This window comes from Bombina bombina, chromosome 5, assembly GCF_027579735.1.
Source record: "Bombina bombina isolate aBomBom1 chromosome 5, aBomBom1.pri, whole genome shotgun sequence".
Taxonomy (NCBI): Eukaryota; Metazoa; Chordata; class Amphibia; order Anura; family Bombinatoridae; genus Bombina; species Bombina bombina.
The window spans coordinates 101,766,855-101,790,039 of NC_069503.1; the positions used below are offsets into that span (position 1 = coordinate 101,766,855).

General features: G+C 41.4%; 1 pseudogene; it reads left to right on the forward strand.

Moving 5' to 3' along the window:
* LOC128659997 (zinc finger protein 850-like) overlaps window positions 1-23,185 on the forward strand; it is a 254,398-nt pseudogene that overhangs the window by 135,126 nt on the left and 96,087 nt on the right.

The window sequence follows — 23,185 nt, forward strand, 5'->3', positions numbered from 1 at the left end:
CTAGGGACATCATTATGAGTGGATATGAAAAAGCATATAAATTGGATAGACCCACTATGCTCCAAATGAAGAAAAAAATTACAATAGCAGATAATGAGGCTCTAGAGAAACCTCAGCAACCCTGTTTTGTGACCCAATATAACTCCAATGCTAAACATATAAAAAAAGTATTACAAAAACACTGGCCAATATTATTAAAAGACCCTATTTTGAAGAAAGATCTACATAGTGCACCAAACGTAATATACAAACGAGCACCTACGTTCAAACAATCCCTAGCTCCCAGTAAGGTGGTTATTTCGAAAAAAGGTAGAGGAAAATCAACACCAAATTATCAAACAGGTCAAAGGGGGGTTTTTAAATGTGGCAAAACTAGATGCCACATGTGCAAACACATTACACATAAGACCAAAACAATTAAATCACATACTACAGGGGAAATTTTTCCTATCAATAATCATCTAACATGCAGCTCCTCATATGTAGTCTATGTCTTATCATGTAGATGTGGACAACAGTATTTGGGGCGCACTATCCGAAATATCCGAAAAAGATGGAGTGAACATAGCCGAAACATAAAGAAAAAATCCATGAAACATAGTGTATCAAGACACTATGTTCATGAGCACAATGGAGAAACTTGTCCCTATACCATAACACCTCTAGAAAGTATCCCCAGTTCTTGTAGATACAACAGGTTTACCAAATTACGTCAAAGGGAAACGTACTGGATCTATAGGTTTGGTACACTTTTTCCTAATGGCCTTAATGAGGTAATAGACTCGGCCGCATTTTAGGTGACTCACCTCTAAAAAAAACCCTTGTCCGGTTAGGGAAACACAAAAGGGACATTAAGGGCTCACACTTAGGAGACTTTGATAATGCTATCCACCTTGGTACCAGACCTAGTCTTACACAATCCATCTCCACTAGCATATATATCACATAAACTATGTAATAATCGATGTCGAATTTGTTAACATATACGAGCACATAGTCACATATCAAGCCCTCACAAACCATATATTAGTCTTCTATTATATGATGTAATTTATAACATAGTACACAACACAATTATATTAACATGTGACGTATATGCCAATAATGTTAAAATTTACAAAAAATTTATAATCACAAGTATGAATATGATGAATGGTTATAGACTATCCACTCAAATCACATATGTCCTAAATAATATTCACATCATTCACATTAAGTATTTATCAGCATACCATCACATCATATAACCATTAACATAATACACATCACCATGACCTCACTAATCTATTACTAGATCGTCAGATCAGAGTAGAATCACATAACCGTAGTTAGTCACAATAATAGATGTATTAGTTAAGATTTAGGGAGTCACAGAACCAAGTGTTTTACCCACATGTAGAATCGTTAGGAGAGCAAAGTGGAAATATCCACGTTGTAAGTATGAAAAATAGATTGGCAGTACGGTTTATAATACTGAACCACAAATATGTACTTTATATGGAAGTCATCAGAATATAGTCCTGGGATTGGTCCGATCCTGTATCTACTGAAGGGCGATCCAAAAAGAAGGGTCCCCGATATTAGACCAGTGGTGTTATTATAATTCATAACCAAGTGTTTATCCATATGTAGAACTGTTAGGAGACTACAGTAGAAATATCCTCGTTGTTAGTATGTTAGATAGATTGGTGGTACTGTTATACTGTTATGTGTGTTATATGGAAGTTATCAAAATGCAGCTCTGTGATTGGTCGGATTTCGGTTCCCATCCAAAAAGAAGGTCTCCGATATGAGACCAGGGGTATTACCATTATAAGTTATTATCAGTATTTGTATTATGTTCACATCACATTACACAGTTCAAGTAAGGACAAATTTGTTTGCAAAAAAAATAGATATTTTTTGTAAATTCTTGAAACTGTTGTAACAAATAGAGGCCCCGATATGTTCCTTTAAGAATTCACCTATGTTGTTCAACTTACCTGTACACACCCATCAGGAAAGGGGTGTGTTTGTGGAAATGTTTGGTAGTGGCGGCAATAAAAAGCCGGTTTTAAAACTGATTTGATATGCCTGATGAAACGGCCAGGAGGGCCGAGAAACGCGTAGCAATTTTAAACTTGTTTATATATGCCTGTCAACTCTGTGCAATAAAAGTTTTAAGTTTATTTTAACCAACTTGAGCCTGGAGATTGATTGTGAGCATACCACTACCAGACAGTTCATTTATCGGAGAGCTGCAGCAATTGAAGATTAGCCGGAGAGAGCAAGCTGGCCAGCTCTGATTGCCAGCACGTTTCCACAAGCACACTGGTGTGCTGTGTCAAAGTGTGAGTACCCTGTGTACAAATCCTCTGAAGTGTGTGCTTCCCTTATCTCTATCGATACACACATTTGTGCGCCTCTCTTTTTGTCTTCGTTCAACCAAGTTAAAAACTGCATTAAACATGAATGTGCAGAACTCAAAAACAGAATTTATGCTTACCTGATAAATTACTTTCTTTTACGGTGTATCCAGTCCACGGATTCATCCTTACTTGTGGGATATTCTCAATCCCTACAGGAAGTGGCAAAGAGAGCACACAGCAGAGCTGTCCATATAGCTCCCCTCAGGCTCCGCCCCCCCAGTCATTCGACCGACGGTTAGGAGAAAAAGGAGAAACCATAGGGTGCAGTGGTGACTAGTTTTACAAAATTAAATTTGAACCTGACTTAATTGCCAGGGCGGGCCGTGGACTGGATACACCGTAAGAGAAAGTAATTTATCAGGTAAGCATAAATTCTGTTTTCTCTTACATGGTGTATCCAGTCCACGGATTCATCCTTACTTGTGGGATACCAATACCAAAGCTTTAGGACACGGATGAAGGGAGGGAACAAGTCAGGTAATCCTAAATGGAAGGCACCACTGCTTGCAAAACCTTTCTCCCAAAAATAGCCTCCGAAGAAGCAAAAGTATCGGATTTGTAAAATTTGGCAAATGTATGCAGTGAAGACCAAGTCGCTGCCTTACAAATCTGTTCAACAGAAGCCTCATTCTTGAAAGCCCATGTGGAAGCCACAGCTCTAGTGGAATGAGCTGTAATTCGTTCAGGAGGCTGCTGTCCAGCAGTCTCATAAGCCAATCGGATGATGCTTTTCAGCCAGAAGGAAAGAGAGGTAGCAGTTGCTTTCTGACCTCTCCTCTTACCAGAATAGATAACAAACAAAGATGATGTTTGTCTGAAATCTTTAGTTGCCTTTAAATGGAATTTTAAAGCACGAACCACATCAAGATTGTGTAACAGTCGTTCCTTCTTAGAAACTGGATTAGGGCACAGAGAAGGAACAAAAATTTCCTGGTTAATATTCTTATTAGAAACCACTTTTGGAAGGAAACCAGGTTTGGTACGCAAAACAACCTTATCTGCATGGAACACAAGATAGGGTGAATTACACTGCAAAGCAGACAATTCAGAAACTCTTTGAGCAGAAGAAATAGCTACCAAAAACAAAACTTTCCAAGATAATAACTTAATATCTATGGAATGCAAAGGTTCAAACGTAACCCCTTGAAGAACTGAAAGAACTAAATTTAGACTCCATGGAGGAGCCACAGGCTTGTAGACAGGCTTGATTCTAACTAGGGCCTGTGCAAACGCCTGAACGTCTGGTACAGCTGCCAGACGCCGGTGTAACAGGATAGACAGAGCAGATATCTGTCCCTTTAAGGAACTAGCTGACAAACCTTTCTCCAATCCTTCTTGGAGAAAAGACAATATCCTTGGAATCCTAACCTTACTCCACGAGTAACCCTTGGATTCGCACCAACAAGATATTTCCGCCATATCTTATGGTAAATTTTCCTGGTGACAGGCTTTCTGGCCTGGATCAGAGTATCTATAACTGATTCAGAGAACCCACGCTTAGCTAGAATTAAGCGTTCAATCTCCAAGCAGTCAGTTGCAGAGAAACTAGATTTGGATGCTTGAATAGACCTTGAATTAGAAGATCCTGCCTCGAAGGCAATTTCCATGGTGGAGCCGATGACATGTCCACTAGGTCTGCATACCAAGTCCTGCGTGGTCACGCAGGCGCTATCAGAATTACCAAAGCCTTCTCCTATTTGATTCTGGCTACTAGCCGAGGGAGAAGAGGAAACGGTGGAAAAACATAAGCTAGACTGAATGACCAAGGCGCTACTAAAGCATCTATTAATGCCGCCTTGGGATCCCTGGATCCGGATCCGTAAAGGGGAAGTTTGGTGTTCTGACGGGACGCCATCAGATCCAATTCTGGAATGCCCCATAGCTGGGTCAGCTGAGCAAAAACCTCCGGGTGGAGTTCCCACTACCCAGGATGGTAAGTCTGACGACTCAGAAAATCCGCCTCCCAGTTGTCTACTCCTGGGATGTGAATTGCAGATAGATGGCAGGAGTGATCCTCCGCCCATTTGATGATCTTGGTTACTTCCTTCATCGCTAGGGAACTCTTTGTTCCTCCCTGATGATTAATGTACGCTACAGTCGTGATGTCGTCCGACTGAAATCTGATGAATTTGGCCTCCGCTAGTTGAGGCCATGCCTGAAGCGTATTGAATATCGCTCTCAGTTCCAAAATGTTTATCGGGAGAAGAGATTCTTCCCGAGACCATAGACCCTGAGCTTTCAGGGAGTCCCAGACCGCACCCCAGCCTAACAGCCTGGCATCGGTCGTGACAATAATCCACTCCGGTCTGCGGAAATTCATTCCCTGAGACAGGTGATCCTGAGACAACCACCAGAGAAGAGAGTCTCTGGTTTTCTGGTCCATTTGTATTTGAGGGGACAAATCTGCATAATCCCCATTCCACTGTTTGAGCATGCACAGTTGCAGTGGTCTTAGATGAATTCGGGCAAAAGGGACTACGTCCATTGCCGCAACCATTAAACCGATTACCTCCATGCAATGAGCCACAGAAGGCCGAGGAATGGAATGAAGAACTCGGCAAGTATTCAAAAGTTTTGACTTCCTGAGCTCTGTCAGAAAAAAATTTCATTTCTACCGAGTCTATTAGTGTTCCCAGGAAGGGAACCCTTGTGAGCGGGGACAGAGAACTTTTTTCGACGTTCACCTTCCACCCGTGAGACCTTAGAAAGGCCAGAACAATGTCCGTATGAGCCTTGGCTCTGTGGAAAGACGACGCCTGAATTAAGATGTCGTCTAGGTAAGGAGCTACTGCGATGCCCCGCGGTCTTAGAACCGCTAGAAGGGACCCTAGCACCTTTGTGAAAATTCTGGGAGCGGTGGCCAACCCAAAAGGAAGGGCCACGAACTGGTAATGCGTGTCCAGAAAGGCGAACCTTAGGAACTGATGATGATCTATGTGGATAGGAATATGTAGGTACGCATCCTTTAGATCCACGGTAGTCATATATTGACCTTCCTGGATCATCTGCAAGATTGTCCGAATGGTTTCCATTTTGAAAGATGGAACTCTGAGGAATTTGTTTAAAATTTTTAGATCCAGGATTGGCCTGAAAGTTCCCTCCTTTTTGGGAACTACAAACAGGTTTGAGTAAAATCCCAGTCCTTGTTCTGCAATTGGAACTGGGTGAATCACTTCCATCTTTAGAAGATCTTCTACACAGCGTAAGAACGCCTGTTTCTTTGTCTGGTCTGAAGACAAACGAGAAATGTGGAACCTTCCCCTTGGGGGAGAGTCCTTTCTAATGCCCAGGGATCTGGAACATCTCTTGCCCAAGCCTGAGCAAAGAGAGAAAGTCTGCCCCCTACTAGATCCGGTCCCGGATCGGGGGCTACCCTTATTCCAGCCCTGCAAGGGTTTCCAGGTTGCTTTGGGCTGTGAAGCGTTACCCTCTTGCTTTGCGGCAGCAGAGGTTGAAGCAGGTCCGCTTCTGAAGTTGCGAAAGGAGCGAAAATTAGCCTTGTTTTTGGCCTTAAACGGTCTATCCTGCGGGAGGGCATGGCCCTTCCCCCCAGTGATATCCGCGATAATTTCTTTCAACTCAGGACCAAAAAGGGTCTTTCCCTTGAAAGGAATATTTAGTAATTTTGTTTTGGACGACACGTCAGCCGACCATGATTTGAGCCAAAGCGCTCTCCGCGCCATAATGGCAAAACCAGAATCTTTCGCCGCTAACTTAGCGAATTGTAAAGCGGCATCTGTGATAAAAGAATTTGCCAGCTTTAGAGCCTGAATTCTATCCATGACTTCGTCATATGAAGTCTCCCTCTGGAGCGACTCCTCCAGCGCCTCAAACCAAAAATCCGCTGCAGTAGTTACAGGAATAATGCAGGCAATTGGCTGAAGAAGGAAACCTTGCTGAACAAACATTTTCTTCAGCAAACCTTCCAATTTTTTATCCATAGGATCTTTAAAAGCACAACTTGTCTTCTATTGGTATAGTTGTACGCTTAGCAAGTGTTGAAACTGCTCCCTCTACCTTAGGGACCGTCTGCCACGCGTCTCGCCTGGGGTCATTTATGGGGAACATTTTCTTAAAGATAGGAGGGGGAACAAAAGGTACACCTGGTCTCTCCCATTCCCTAGTCACAATATCCGCCACCCTCTTCGGGATCGGAAACGCATCAGTGTATACAGGGACCTCTAAAAACCTGTCCATTTTACACAATTTTTCTGGGACCACCATGGGGTCACAATCATCCAGCGTAGCTAAAACCTCCTTAAGCAGGACACGGAGGTGTTCCAGCTAAAATTTAAACGCTAAGGAATCTGAATCTGCCCGCTGAGAAACTTTTCCTGTGTCAGAAATTTCTCCCTCAGACAGACCATCCCTCACTGCCACTTCAGAGCGTTGTGAGGGCACAACAGATAAATCATCCAAAGCTTCTGATTGCTCATCCTCTGTTCTTAAAACTGAACTATCACTCTTTTTTGGAAAAACTGGCAGTTTGGATAGAAATGCCGCAAGGGAATTATCCATGACTGCTGCTAATTGTTGTAATGTAATAGGGCACAATGCGCTAGAGGTACTAGGCAACGCTTGCGCAGGTGTAACTGGTGTCGACACATGGGGAGAGGAAGGAGGGCTATCCTCGTTACCTTCCGTCAAAGAATCATCTTGGGCTACATTTTTAAGTGTCACTGCATGGTCATTAAAATGTTTAGATACCTTAGCACACTTTAAACACAAATGCAATGGGGGTACCGCCATGGCTTTTAAACACATAGAACAAGGTCTATCTGTAGGCTCAGACATGTTAGACAGACTTAGATAGCACTCAAATACAGAAAAATACACTTTTTGAAAAAACGTTACTGTGCCTTTAAATAATAAAAAGCACACAGTTTTTTACCAAATCTCAAAAAAACATCCGATCTTTATGAAATTTACACCATATGATCCTAATGCTTTGAAATGATTGCACACCAAGTTTCAAGCCAATTAACCCCTTATTGCCCAAACCGGAGCAAATTGAAGCTGGCCACCGGTTTAACACACTACCTTCCTTGGGGATTAGTTTTGGAACGAAAATAAGCCTCCCTGTAGTCCTCCTGCAATCTCTGGACTCTACATGTGAAGCTGCATGAAGCTGTCTTGCAAAAGAACTGTGCAACTGAAGCGCGAAAATTAGGCCCCCTCCATCTTCACTCCGGAGTTGTGGGGCCTTCCTAAGCCAAATTAGGTGTCTAAAATTATGCCAGGCGTATAAAACCCCTAAAAAGTGTTAAAAACATAATAAACACTTGTGCAAATGTCAGATTATAGTAAAAAATAATCGATTTTCCCCATAACAGTGTCCACCAGTGATTTAAGCCCTTTTAACTAAGCCATCCTTCTATACTGAGTCTCAGAATATGGCTTACCTTCCCACATGGGGATTTCTGTCAGTCTTCTAGCATTACCAAGTCTTGTTAGAAAAAAAGTGACTGAGCATACATTATGCAGTTAAACCTGCAAACTGTTCCCCCCAACTGAAGTTCTCCGGTACTCAACAGTCCTGTGTGGGAACAGCAATGGATTTTAGTTACAACATGCTAAAATCTTTTTCCTCTCAGCAGAAATCTTCATCACTTTCTGCCTCAGAGTAAATAGTACAAACCGGCACTATTTTAAAATAACAAACTCTTGATTGAAGAAATAAAAACTACAAATCTAACACCACATACTCTTTACCCTCCTGTGGAGATGCTACTTGTTAGAGCGGCAAAGAGAATGACTGGGGGGGCGGAGCCTGAGGGGAGCTATATGGACAGCTCTGCTCTGTGCTCTCTTTGCAACTTCCTGTAGGGATTGAGAATATCCCACAAGTAAGGATGAATCCGTGGACTGGATACACCATGTAAGAGAAAAGGACATTACTGACTTGGGGGACAGAGTTCAAATCAGTGATGTGCGGTGACTTCAGAGGCTGGTGAGGCAGTGGCTAGGAATCGGATACGCCTTCATTCTTTAGATATCCTTTGTTGAAGAAATAGCAATGCACATGGGCGAGCCAATCGCATGAGGTATCTATATGCAGCCACCAATCATTTTCTACTGAGCATATTAGATATCCTTTGTTGAAAATCATATCTAAATATGCTCAGTAGATACTGAGCATATTTAGATATGATTTTCAACAAAGGATATCAAAAGAATGAAGAAAACCAGATATTAGATGTAAATTGGAAAGTTATTTAAAATTGCATGCTCTTTCTAAATCATGAAAGAAAACATATGGGTTTCATCTCCCTTTAAAAGGTGTCTTTGAAAACTGGTCAACTTAGTAAATATCTGATTTTAGTCTAAAGGATTGTAACAGAAACTCTTGCCAGATAACAAAATGCTTGCTCTGATTATGAGATCTAGAAATCCAGGCCCATTAAAATATTTTTAAAACATACTTTTTACTTTAATGCTGCAAATTATGCTTATAGATTCCTTCATTATTCAGTAAATATAAAAATGTTGTGAACCAGTGGCAGCTGGTGAACAGGGATAGGCACAGACAAATGCTGTGGCGGACATTTTACAAAGCACGGCCTGACCGGACTAACTATGGTCACACATCGCTGACAGAAACATAGAATCCCCCTGACGTGTAAAATAAAATTAACATAAACTTTCCCTCATGTCAATTTCAAATGACTCAAATACAAACTGGACAGACAGAAGGGACAATGAATGCTTAAATTGCTGATATATCAGGATTCAGGAATCCAGGATAAGTTTCTCACTGTAGCCTTGCTATGCTTACTGAGCTACACTACAGTACATGGCTGTACTACCACCATCATGGATTGGCATTGGATATATTGGGGACCTATAACTCCTCACGCACGCACATTCGCAGTTACAATAATACAAAAACAATAATACAGTTAAAGTTTCAAACTTTCAATGATTCAATCTTATCTCACGGCGGGCAGTGCACCCTGACCGCACACACACACACAAGTGCTGCCTTAGACGCAGTGCTGGCTCAAGATATTGTGCTGCCTGGGTCCGAGAATGCAATGACGCCCCCCCCCCCCCCAATAATAACATTACTGATTAACATATCAACCTACTAGCCTGGCTGCTGACCTTACTAAGCCTACATGGCTGCATGCAACCAATTCTTATGTATATTTGCAGGGTAAGTGAGAAGGAAATTAGGGAAGAGATGCACTTGTCCCACCTTGAATGTTGCCCCTGACTGGTTCTGTGTCTTTGCACACAATGAGGTTATGCTGCTGGGAGCCTGCCACTTCCCCTATGGAGCCAGAGGACACGAGTGGTGTGGGACTGACAGTGACTGATTCAGTCACGTGCTGCCCCTTGTTAAGTGCTGCCTGGGTTTATTAGGCCCACTTGGTCCGATGGTTGAGCCAGCCCTGACAAGACTACAGAAAGTGATTTGTTTTTCTTTTAACAATTCTTTATGTAAGATCACCCAAGGTATCAATTTGTTCTATTACAACAAGGGACATGAAACTAAATGTGCCCCACATATCATGAAAACTACATTTTTTTAACACAAAATACATTGTTATTAAAGGGACACTAAATACAAATTTTTGTTTTGTGATTCAGATAGAGCATGCAATTTTAAGCAACTTTCTAATTTACTCCTATTATCAATTTTTCTTCATTCCCTTGCTATCTTTATTTAAAAATCAGGAATGTAAAGCTTAAGAGCCGCCCCATTTTTGGTTCAGAACCAGGGTTATGCTTGCTTATTGGTTTGCTAATTATAGCCACTAATAAGCAAAGGCTATCCAGGGTGCTGAACCTAAAATGGGCAGGCTCCTAAGCTTTACATTCCTGCTTTTTAAATAAAGATAGCAAGGGAACAAAGAACATTTTTCTGTAGGAGTAAATTAGAAAGTTGCTTAACATTGCTGCTCTATCTGAATCATGAAAGAAAAAATGTGGGTTTAGTGTCCCTTTAAATCTATTATATCAGTTGCCAATGTAGGTATACACTTCTTTCCTATGGTCCTGACTACCAAATTTAACATCAGGAATTCCATGATTTTTCCTTTCTAAGAGCACAGTGCCAGCTCCCTAGCAACAAGATACAAAATCTACACCCAGCTTCCTATATCTTCACCTCTCCAGAGTCACCATTATAATGGGCTGAAACTATTTGCAGGGTGATTTTACTGCAGAACAATCATGTAAGACAGTTACAGGTGTAGCAACCATAGTCATGGTTGTTCCTTATATGCTTTGCTGCCCCAAACACCCATATATGATGCTAGTAGTTTAATTTAGCCCTAGCAGGAGGGAAACATAAGGGAAAATGTTACAAAATAAAAATATAAATAGCTTTGTAGAATTCATACAACCTCTAGAGCATATTTATTATTATTTTACTTGTAGGACACACTTTTAATCACAGCATTGCTAGGGCACTCCTTTTTACACTGCACCTCAAGGACATTAAAATACCATTTAACCCAACAAATTTCCTTCATGATTCAGATAGAGAATACAATTTTAAGCAACATTCCAATTTACTGCTATTGCCTAATTTGCCGCAATCTTTAGATATCCTTTGTTAAAGAAATATCAATGCACATTGGTGAGCCAATCACATGAGGCATCTATGTGCAGCCACCTATCAGAAGCCACTGAGCCTATCTAGATATGCTTTTCAGGAAAGAATATCAAGAGAATGAAGCAAAATAGATAATAGAAGTAAATTAGAAAGTTGTTTAAAATGGTATTCTCTATCTGAATCATGAAAGAAAAAATGTGGTTTTAATGTCCCTTTAATTAAAACACCTCTAGGGCACCTAACAGCATCTGAAGGACCACTTTCCAGACAACTTTTAAATTAGAGCACCTCTTTTCATTCTAAAAAAAAAATAACATTTAGAGCACAATCTCATAGACAGTGGAGATCAGAGATACACACAGCATGGAAGCTGATCAGAAATCAGCATGGAAGCTTATCAGAAATCAGCATGGAAGCTTATCAGAAATCAGCATGGAAGCTTATCAGAAATCAGCATGGAAGCTTATCAGAAATCAGCATGGAAGCTTATCAGAAATCAGCATGGAAGCTTATCAGAAATCAGCATGGAAGCTTATCAGAAATCAGCATGGAAGCTTATCAGAAATCAGCATGGAAGCTTATCAGAAATCAGCATGTGGATCTTTCAGTTTCAGATAAGGGACAGACATGAAAAGTAAAATACAGTCAATATGTATGACCATCCCATGTGAAACAACATAGGGCCATGGAATAAAGAGGGAGCATTGAGCACGTCAGTATAGAAGCAAAATTCTTGATAACACAATAAATAGTTAAGACTTCCTACCCACTTGCACAAAATGTGATTTTTACCAGACTGTAATTGCTCCTGATATTCATGCATCTTCATGCAATCTTCTAGAGAGTGAGAGTGATGAGGAGGAGGCAGCAAAGGGAACATAGAGAAGCTGGGGGAAGATGGTAGTGACAGCAGTATGTTGGCAAAACACTTCTAAATTAACTATAACACTACAAATGTCAGCCCTCTAATGCTTTTACCCAGGTACAGGGTGCTGTCTCTTTATTGTGCCTGACAGTTGTGTACTAATGAAGCTAGGAAAGGGGAGTTAAAGATTATTTACTTACAGCAATAAATGGAACTACACATGCAGCTTGATCAGACAGCATATAGTTAAACATTCAATCATTTTAGTTTGCACTCTGTCTGCAGCTGTCTGCCCTTCCCCCATGCCAAAATAAATGTCAGTGCCGATAAGAGGAGGAAATAGAATCTCTGCTCTGTCAACTCCAGCAATAGGGAAGAGGCTGTGCAGATACGTGTGCTACTCACTTTCTGCTGTAGATCATTCAGGAGTTAAACAGGAACTGACTACACCTGCAGTTTTATCCTTCTGCTCACTGATCTGCATTCCCTCCTTTTATCAAAGCCTGCGCTCTGCTTGTCTGTCGGCAGCTGCCTGCCCTTCCCTCATAAGAGAGAGAAACTGCTGATAGGAGGAGGAAATAAAATCGGATGTGCATAACTTCAGCAGCAATAGGAAAGGGGCTGTAGTATCACTGTAGTGTCCCACTGACTTGCTGGTGCTGCAGATTTCCCGGTCTGATATATATTTATTGCGCCCCAGAATACACTGCACGGGAGAGCTCACTCTGCTTGGAGGGAGGGGAGAACAGGATGGGGGCGCTATAGAGATAAAGGCTGCTACTTTATTACTTTAAATAGATGATGTACTCCCTGCTTCAAAACTTTGAGGAGACAGAGAAAGAGAGCAGGACAGGAGCGGTCTGGCCAGTATGACAGTGAGAGACTCACTGAAGTGCCGCCCCCTGTCAAATGCTGCCTGGGTCCAATGGACCCAGTTGGTCCCATGGCTAAGCCGGCCCTGCTTAGACAACTAAGGACTTTGTTGTTAGCTGATAACAGGAGGAGTGGAATTTGGAAAAGAAAACTAAGTATTTAAGTAAAACAAACAAAGCACTGAGCAGTGAGCACGCAGCAAATATAAGATGGGTGGCTGCCTGGCAGAACTAAGTGACTCAGTTACGTCGCACTCGCGACACACTTACTGTAAAATAAATTAAATTTCAACTTTTCAAGTCACTCAGTTGTTCTTAATCTAAATCCGATCACCATACCGTCTTTCAGTCTCTCAGACTCAGTCACCTATGACAGTCATGTTGTTACTTAACTTATACGCAGTGCCGCAAAGTGCAAACTCAGCTCAGCTGAAGCCTGACAGTCACAGTCACTCACAGACAGTCCCCCACCGGTCCGGTCGTACAGAGCAATGCGCATCAGCAGACAGATTGAAGTCAGAGTAGAGACACACTGAATGACACAGTCACACAGAGAGAGCACTGCAGCCACTAACCTTTCTTCTCGACTCTTCTGAAAATAATGGCCACAGTCGCACATGACAACACCTGACCCTGCCTCCTGTCCTGACGCAGACGCATATACTGCCTAATTTCCTGCCTAGCAACTCGGCCCAGAGACTCAGACATACTGATGTCTGATTGGCTGAGGCGCGGGCAGGCAGGGCTGAGGGCTCCGGAGGCTTGAAGAGTCAAGCCCCCGGTGGGAGCAGTATATGGGCCGCAAGAGACTGCTGCACATAGCTATATTCCCCACTGGGTGGCAGTCTCCAGCGGCCCATATACAACACATTACATTACATTCATATTGCGCAATGAAAGGATAGCTCGCCTCTTCTTTCTTGCACAATATGAATGAATGTAATGTATTATATAACGTTTTTTTTTTTTAACAAAAATGGAAATAAAATAATGAACACAGTGCTCCTGTATAGGGCCATATCTCTCAGCAAGTGTTTTATCTCTTTGAAATTACAACTCATTAAAATGGGCTGAACTTTAGAGAGATCATACCAATTTATTGTATCACATTCTACACACAGAAATAATTCCTTATCTCTATCTGTAAGCCAAAGCCCATTATTTATAGAGAACAATTTAAAATGAACATTTTAGTACACATTAGTCCTACTCACCTCTAGGAGTGTAATGTCTTCTGTTGTCCCTTGTTTACATAGCTTTTTAATATCCAATACTTTAAGTGAAAGTCAATCCTAGCATTTCACAAATGCTAGGATTGACTATTGAAACAAATAAAGGGGACTTTCATTCATGAAGTATAAGTTACTTCATGCAGAAAGCTCCTTTATTTGTTTCAACCGATGGGCGATTTGAGCTGCTAACAAATGCCACGGCAAAAGAAAATTTTCCTAAGAGGTGACGTTTTCACCTCTCAGCTAATAGCAGTGCGGTAAATCCGGCTCCCAAGGGCGCCAGTCTGGATTTACCGCAATGCTATTGGCTAAGAGGTGAAAACGTCACCTCTTATCAAAAAATTTTTTAGCCGTGGGCTTTGGTAGTAGCTCAAATCGCCCATCAGGTGAAACAAATAAAGGAGCTTTTTTTTTTACATGAAGTATCTTAACACTTTATTTGTTTCAATACTCAATCCTAGCGTTTGTGAAACGCTAGGATTAACTTTCCCTTTAAGTATTCAATTTGAGTACAGGTAGTGGATTCAATAGACCAAATCAGCAAGTATTATTTTATTATAGTTTTACAATGTGTGTGTGGATATTTTACTCCTCTATCCTCTTAAGGACCAATGACAGAATCATTCCATCATGGTTGTCTGTGCCATAAGGACCCATGACAGAATAATTACGTCATGCGTTACAATTAGCCCCAGATTGCCGTGGTACTGGTGATCACTGGGTTAATGCTCTTGCTAGCTGCCTCAGCATCTGAGGAAGACTAGCAACAGCAAATCACGATGTCCCAGCCCAAGTGATCGCTGTGACAGCCAATCACAGCGGTCACAATGCTACTGGGACTTTAGATCCGCCTCTGTTCAGTTTGTGAAGTGGAGAGAGACAAATCTTTGTAACTTTGAATGCTGTAAAAAAAGCCAACATATTAATAAAGTTAAAACATCCCCTTTACCTAGTCCTTAAATTTATTATGAATTACTTTTCTTAAGCTGCACTAAGTATGTACACATTATTATCACCAAAACTGTGAAAAGGTATTTTGTTTATAATAAATAAGAACTTCATTGAGGTGGTGAATTATGAAAACTAGTGATAAAAACATTTATCGCCATTAAAGTCTATGGAGAATTTTTACGATACCACCAGTTTCCAAACTTAAGCACCGCAATGGAAACGTAGCCAAAGTATGATCTGTTGGAACCATATAGAAAAAGCACTTAAATCTTTGCTTAAAGGGACAGACTACTCCAGAATTTTTATATTTAAAAAATATAAATAATCCCTTTATTACCATTCCCCAGTTTTGCATAACCAACATGATTATATTATTATACTTTTTACCTCGCGATTACCTTGTATCTAAGCTTCTGCAGACTGCCCTCTTATTTCAGTTCTTTTGACAGACTTCTATTTTAGCCAATCAGTGCTAACTCATAAACAACTCCACAGGAGTGAGCACGGTATATATATAGCCCACATGAACTAGCAGTGTCTTGCTGTGAAAAGCTATAAAAATGCACTAATAGATAGAAGATAAGAGGCAAGAAATAAGCATATGTGCCTATCTAGGTTTAGCTTTCAACAAAGAATACCAAGAGAACAAGTCAGATTTGATGATACAATTTGAAAAATTGTTTAAATTGCATGTCCTATCAAATCATGAAAGTTTCATTTTGACTTTGCTGTCCTTTAAACTCTGATAATTGTGGGTTTTCCAATCATTAGAATTATAAGTGCTCACTACAGGCTTCATAAACATGACCCTGCTACATATCTGCCCCTAGTAAGTCTGAGCAGGGGTGATAAGATCATGTAAAACAATAAAAGTGTTGCTAACAAAACAGCAGTGACAACCCTTTGTCTACTCAGTAACAAGGTCAGATTGGCTCCTACAAATAAGGCACATTATGTGGGGGGGGGGGGGGAGCTTTGGCCATTGGAAAACTAAGTGTTAATCTGTTTGGAAAGTGTATTCACTAGGCCTGTGTGTAAGATTAATGCAACACCACACACGTCTCATGAAAATAAATTATTCTATATCCTTTTAAGTCAGGGCTGCCCTCTGCACTACTTACCGTGGGGATTTCTGGTAGGTCGGGAAAAAAGAGCCATAGAACTTGCCCTGTGCAGCTGGACATTTGTTGTAAATATTATTATTTATGTGTTTAACAGACAAAATGTATACAAAGCCCATAAATAACCTAAATACTGACCTGCGGCCCCTGTGATTTAGAGCCCATCACTGCCCTGTGCTACTCCGGGCAAATCTGACCATAATGCAGCTAATCATTCCCATACATTCATATCTACACATATATTTATTTATAATATAACACTTTAGCTGTTGTCTGATTACAAATTAATAAACTACACCTGTGTGATGACACGTGAGCTGCACATTATACACATTACATGATACTCAGTGTCTAATACTGATTTATATAACGTTTTATCTTATTCGCCTGCCCTGTGTGTAGCTGCTGTAAATGACTAACTCATAAACATAACTTGTGCTACAGTTGTGCTTCAGTGTGTATTAACCATTCACTGGCACAGAGAGTAGCACAGTGTGTATTAACTCTTCACTGGCACAGAGAGAAGCCCAATGTGTATTAACCCTTCACTGGCACAGAGAGCAGCACAGTGTGTATTAACCCTTCACTGGCACAGAGAGCAGCACAATGTGTATTAACCCTTCACTGGCACAGAGAGCAGCACAGTGTGTATTAACCCTTCACTAGCACAGAGAGCAGCACAGTGTGTATTAACCCTTCACTATCACAGAGAGCAGCACAGTGTCTATTAACCCTTCACTGGCACAGAGAGCAGCACAGTCTGTATTAAGCCTTTACTAGCACAGAGAGCAGCAGTGTGCATTAACCCTTTACTAGCACAGAGAGCAGCACAGTGTGTATTAACCCTTCACTAGCACAGAGAGCTGCACAGTGTGTATTAACCCTTCACTAGCACAGAGAGCAGCAAAGTGTGTATTAACCCTTCACTAGCACAGAGAGCAGCACAGTCTGTATTAACCCTTCACTAGCACAGAGAGCAGCACAGTCTGTATTAAGCCTTCACTAGCCCAGAGAGCAGAACAGTGTATTAACCCTTCACTAGCACAGAGAGCAGCACAGTGTGTATTAACCCTTCATTAGCACAGAGAGCAGCACAGTGTGTATTAACCCTTCACTAGCACGGAGCAGTACAGTGTGTATTAACCCTTATTATTATTATTTGTATAGCGCCACCAAATTCTGTAGCGCTGGTGCAGTGATAGGGGTATACAATGACAAAATACAAAACTAAACAAATCTAGTACAGGAAGAAGGGGGCCCTGCTCCGGAGAGCTCACAGTCTACAGGTTTAGGTTGCAGAGACATAAAGTTGGGGGTAGCTTGTCACATCGGTTGTAGTTGCAGCAGTGTGTCAGGCAGTTCATGTATTAGTTTGGTTAAGATGAGAGATGGTGAGCATCTCTGAATAGGTGGTTTTCAAGGAGTGTCTGAAGCTATACAAGGTTGGAGACAGTCTTATGGAGCGGGGTAGAGAGTTCCAGAGAACAGGAGCAGCACGTGTGAAGTCTTGGAGACGGGAGTGGGACATAGAAATAACAGGAGTGGAGAGACGTAGGTCAGAGGTTGATCAAAGAGGACGGGATGGGGAATATTTCATGATGAGAGAGGAAATATAGTTGGGAGTTAGACTGTTGAGTGCTTTGTAAGTTAAGGTTAATACTATAAATTCTATTCTGGAGTGTATGGGGAGCCAGTGTAGAGACTGGCAGAGCGGAGCAGCTGATGTAGATCGGTGACTTAGGTGGATGAGTCTAGCAGAAGCATTCATAATAGATGGGAGGGAGGAGCGGCTGTGTTTTGGAAGGCCATTTAGAAGTAGATTGCAATAATCAATGCGTGGTGACAAAATGAGAGAATGAATAAGTATTTTTGTAGGTTTTTTTCAGTAAGGAAGGGGCGAATTCTGGAAATGTTGTGTATGTGTGAACAGCAGGATTTGGTAAGCGCTTGTATATGTGGGTTGAATGTGAGTTCTGAGTCAAGTGTAACCCCAAGACATCAGACCTGGGGTGAGGTGTTGAGAATAAAGTCTCCAACCATCAGAGAAATGTCAGGTGTTGGATGTCTCGAAGATGAGGAAATAAGAAGCAGCTTAGTTTTGGACAGATTGAGTTGGAGGTAGTGTGAGCAGCACAGCGTGAATTAACCCTTCACTAGCACAGAGAGCAGCACAGCGTGAATTAACCCTTCACTAGCACAGAGAGCAGCACAGTGTGTATTAACCCTTCACTAGCACAGAGAGCTGCACAGTGTGTATTAACCCCTTCACTGGCACAGAGAGCAGCACAGTGTGTATTAACCCTTCACTAGCACAGAGAGCTGCACAGTGTGTATTAACCCTTCACTGGCACAGAGAGCAGCACAGTGTGTATTAACCCTTCACTGGCACAGAGAGCAGCACAGTGTGTATTAACCCTTCACTGGCACAGAGAGCAGCACAGTGTGTATTAACCCTTCACTGGCACAGAGAGCAGCACAGAGAGCAGCACAGTGTGTATTAACCATTCACTAGCACAGAGAGCAGCACAGTGTGTATTAACCCTTCACTAGCACAGAGAGCAGCACAGTATGTATTAACCCTTCACTAGCACAGAGAGCTGCACAGTGTGTATTAACCCTTCACTAGCACAGAGAGCAGCACAGTGTGTATTAACCCTTCACTAGCACAGAGAGCAGCACAGTATGTATTAACCCTTCACTAGCACAGAGAGCAGCACAGTGTGTATTAACCCTTCACTAGCACAGAGAGCAGCACAGTGTGTATTAACCCTTCACTAGCACAGAGAGCAGCACAGTGTGTATTAACCCTTCACTAGCACAGAGAGCTGCACTGTATGTATTAACCCTTCACTAGCACAGAGAGCTGCACAGTGTGTATTAACCCTTCACTAGCACAGAGAGCAGCAGTGTGTATTAACCCTTCTCTAGCACAGAGAGCTGCACAGTGTGTATTAACCCTTCTCTAGCACAGAGAGTTGCACAGTGTGTATTAACCCTTCACTAGCACAGAGAGCTGCACAGTATGTATTAACCCTTCACTAGCACAGAGAGCAGCACAGTATGTATTAACCCTTCACTAGCACAGAGAGCAGCACAGTGTGTATTAACCCTTCACTAGCACAGAGAGCAGCACAGTGTGTATTAACCCTTCACTAGCACAGAGAGCAGCACAGTGTGTATTAACCCTTCACTAGCACAGAGAGCTGCACTGTATGTATTAACCCTTCACTAGCACAGAGAGCTGCACAGTGTGTATTAACCCTTCACTAGCACAGAGAGCAGCAGTGTGTATTAACCCTTCTCTAGCACAGAGAGCTGCACAGTGTGTATTAACCCTTCTCTAGCACAGAGAGTTGCACAGTGTGTATTAACCCTTCACTAGCACAGAGAGCTGCACAGTATGTATTAACCCTTCACTAGCACAGAGAGCAGCACAGTGTGTATTAACCCTTCACTAGCACAGAGAGCAGCACAGTGTGTATTTACCCTTCACTAGCACAGAGAGCTGCACAGTGTGTATTAACCCTTCACTAGCACAGAGAGCAGCACAGTGTGTATTAACCCTTCACTAGCACCGAGAGCAGCACATTGTGTATTAACCCTTCACTAGCACAGAGAGCAGCACAGTGTGTATTAACCCTTCACTGGCACAGAGAGCAGCACAGTGTGTATTAACCCTTCACTAGTACAGAGAGCTGCACAGTGTGTATTAACCCTTCACTAGTACAGAGAGCTGCACAGTGTGTATTAACCCTTCACTAGCACAGAGAGCTGCACAGTGTGTATTAACCCTTCACTAGCACAGAGAGCAGCACAGTGTGTATTAATTCCCTTAAACATGCATGATTAAGGGAATTATTCCCGAAACGTTGCTACTGTTTGTACCTAAATAAATTTCTTCTTTTGAATCCTGGGTGCTTTGGAACTTCATCACATTGACATATGAGAGAGGATTGCAGTTCCCTCTGTACCACCGGTCACCAGGGAACCCTATTAAGGGCACAAGGAAACTAAGGTGCTGTTTGAGCATTGTTTGTTGCACAGTGTGTATTAAAGGGACACTGTACCCAAAATATTTCTTTCGTGATTCAGATTGAGCATGAAATTTTAAGCAACTTTCTAATTTACTCCTATTATCAAATTTTCTTCATTCTCTTGATATCTTTATTTGAAATGCAAGAATGTAAGTTTAGATGCCGGCCCATTTTTAGTGAACAACCTGGGTTGTCCTTGCTGATTGGTGGATAAATTCATCCACCAATAAAAAAGTGCTGTCCAGCGTACTGAAACAAAAAAAAAAGCTTAGATGCCTTCTTTTTCAAATAATGATAGCAAGAGAACGAAGAAAATCTGAAAATAGAAGTAAATTAGAAAGTTGCTTAAAATTGTATGCTCTTTCTGAATTACAAAAGTAAAAATTTGGGTTCAGTGTCCCTTTAACCATTGACTAACACAAACAACGGCACTTAGTAACCCATTGCCTGGCACAAGCAGGTGAATAACATGCATTAAAAGAACAACATTTATAACAAATATAAACTTTTTAAGCAGACTAGAAAGTGACTAAAACGTTTTATCACACAATACACACAGCCTGACTCACTCACCCAGCAGAAGCTGCACAGGAAGTAAATGGGAGGAGAACAACAATGAGTTCAATACTGAACTACATCTCCCAGAATACATGCAGAGAAGTCACATGTTAAGCAGCAGCCAATCAGACAAAAAGAAAATAAATTAAACATTTCAAAAACAAATTGAATGCTAACATTGTTTAAATGCTGCAAATTCATAAAATTAGTAACTGAGCAGATTGTCACTGTCATATCCTCTACTAGTACATTAAAGCTACACTATATACATAAAGCTACACAATATATATAAAACTACACAATATATATTAGCACTTTCACTAGCACTGAGAAGAGCTGCACTTTGTATTAACCCCTTCATCAGCACAGAGAGCTGTGCAGTTTGTATTAACCCTTCACTAGCACAGAGAGCAGCACAGTGTGTATTAACCCTTCACTAACACAGAGAGCAACAGTTTGTATTAACCCTTCACCTTCACTAGCACAGAGAGCAGCACAGTGTGTATTAACCCTTCACTAGCACACAGAGCAGCACAGTGTGTATTAACCCTTCACTAACACAGAGAGCAACAGTGTGTATTAACCCTTCACCTTCACTAGCACAGAGAGCAGCACAGTGTGTATTAACCCTTCACTAGCACAGAGAGCAGCACAGTGTGTATTAACCCTTCACTAGCACAGAGAGCAACACAGTGTGTATTAACCCTTCACTGGCACAGAGAGCAGCACAGTGAGGGGACGGTGTAAAAGCTGGAATGGAACGGAACAGGCCGGAACAGGACTTTTATGAAGGAAATTGATTCAAAATATAATGGGATGTGTTAGAGACTCTTGAGAACAATTTTAGGAAAAAGAATCTTTGTGATATAATAATTAATTGAATTTGATGTATCTAGTTTGCTGGTAAGGTGCCGTTCCATCACTTTTCATGAAAAGTGTATTACAGGCCGGAACCGGTATTTGGAACGTGGTTTCTGTGGATGGTTTGTGGTTGATTACACTTATTACATTTAGTTATATGTGGATGGTTAATTTGGTCTGTATATGTTGTTGAGAAGGTGCCGTTGCATCACTTTTCATGAAAAAGTGTTTTAAAGGCCAAAATAGGTATTGGAACGTGGTTTCTGTGGATGGTTTGTGGTTGATTACACTTATTTTATCTAGTTATGTGTGTCTGGTGAATTTGGTCTGTATATGTTGTTGGGAAGGTGCTGTTCCATAACTTTTAATGAAAAAGTGTATTACTGGCCGGAACAGATATCATAAAGAGGTTTCTGTGGATGCTTTGTGGCTGATTACACTCATTACATTTAGCAATGTGTGACTGGTGAATTTGATGTAACTGGTTTGCTGGGAAGGTACTGTTCCGTCACTTTTCATGAACAAGAGTTTTACAGGCTGGAACAGGTATTGGAACGTGGTTTCTGTGGATGGTTTGTGGCTGATTACACTTATTACATTTAGTCATGGGTGACTTGTGAATTTAGTGTATCTGGTTTTCTGGGAAGGTGCTGTTCTGGGCTGTTATTTTTGGTTCCCGGCACTATTTTGTTAGTTAAAGGGTTAATTGATTATTATATCACAAAGATTCTTGTTCTTAAAATTCTTCTCAAGAGTCTCTAACACATCCCATTATATTTTAAATAATTTTCCTTCATAAAAGGCCTGTTCCGTTCCGTTCTGGCTTTTACACCGTTCCGAAAATTACAGCTAAACACAAACACCGCAGAAATGTAAAAATAGCTCTGGTCCTTAAGGGAAAGAAATTGAAAAATGGCCTTGTCCTTAAGGGGTTAAACAATGTTAGCATCCAATTTGTTTTTGAAATGTTTACATTTTTTTCTTTTTGTCTGATTGGCTGCTGTTTAACATGTGACTTCTCTGCATGTATTCTGGGATATGTAGTTCAGTATTGAACTGCTCTTTGTTCCCCTCCCATTTACTTCCTGTGCAGCTGCTGCTGGGTGAGTGAGTCAGGCTGTGTGTATTGTGTGATTAAACGTTTTAGTTACTTTCTAGTCTTCTTAAAAAGTTTATAATTGTTATAAATGTTCTTTTATTGTAATGTTATTCATCTGCTTGTGCCAGGCAATGGGATACTTAGTGCTGTTCAACTCTTTGTGTTAGTTAAGGGTTAATACACACGGTGCAGCTCTCTGTGCTAGTGAAGGGTTAATACACACTGTGCAGCTCTCTGTGCTAGTGAAGGGTTAATACACACTGTGTAGCTCTCTGTGCTAGTGAAGGGTTAATACACACGGTGCAGCTCTCTGTGCTAGTGAAGGGTTAATACACATGGTGCAGCTCTCTGTGCTAGTGAAGGGTTAATACACACTGTGCTGCTTTCTGTGCTAGTGAAGGGTTAATACACATGGTGCAGCTCTCTGTGCTAGTGAAGGGTTAATACACAAGGTACAACTCTCTGTGCTAGTGAAGGGTTAATACACACTGTGCTGCTCTCTGTGCCAGTGAAGGGTTAATACACACTGTGCTGCTCTCTGTGCCAGTGAAGGGTTAATACACACTGTGCTGCTCTCTGTGCCAGTGAAGGGTTAATACACACTGTGCTGCTCTCTGTGCT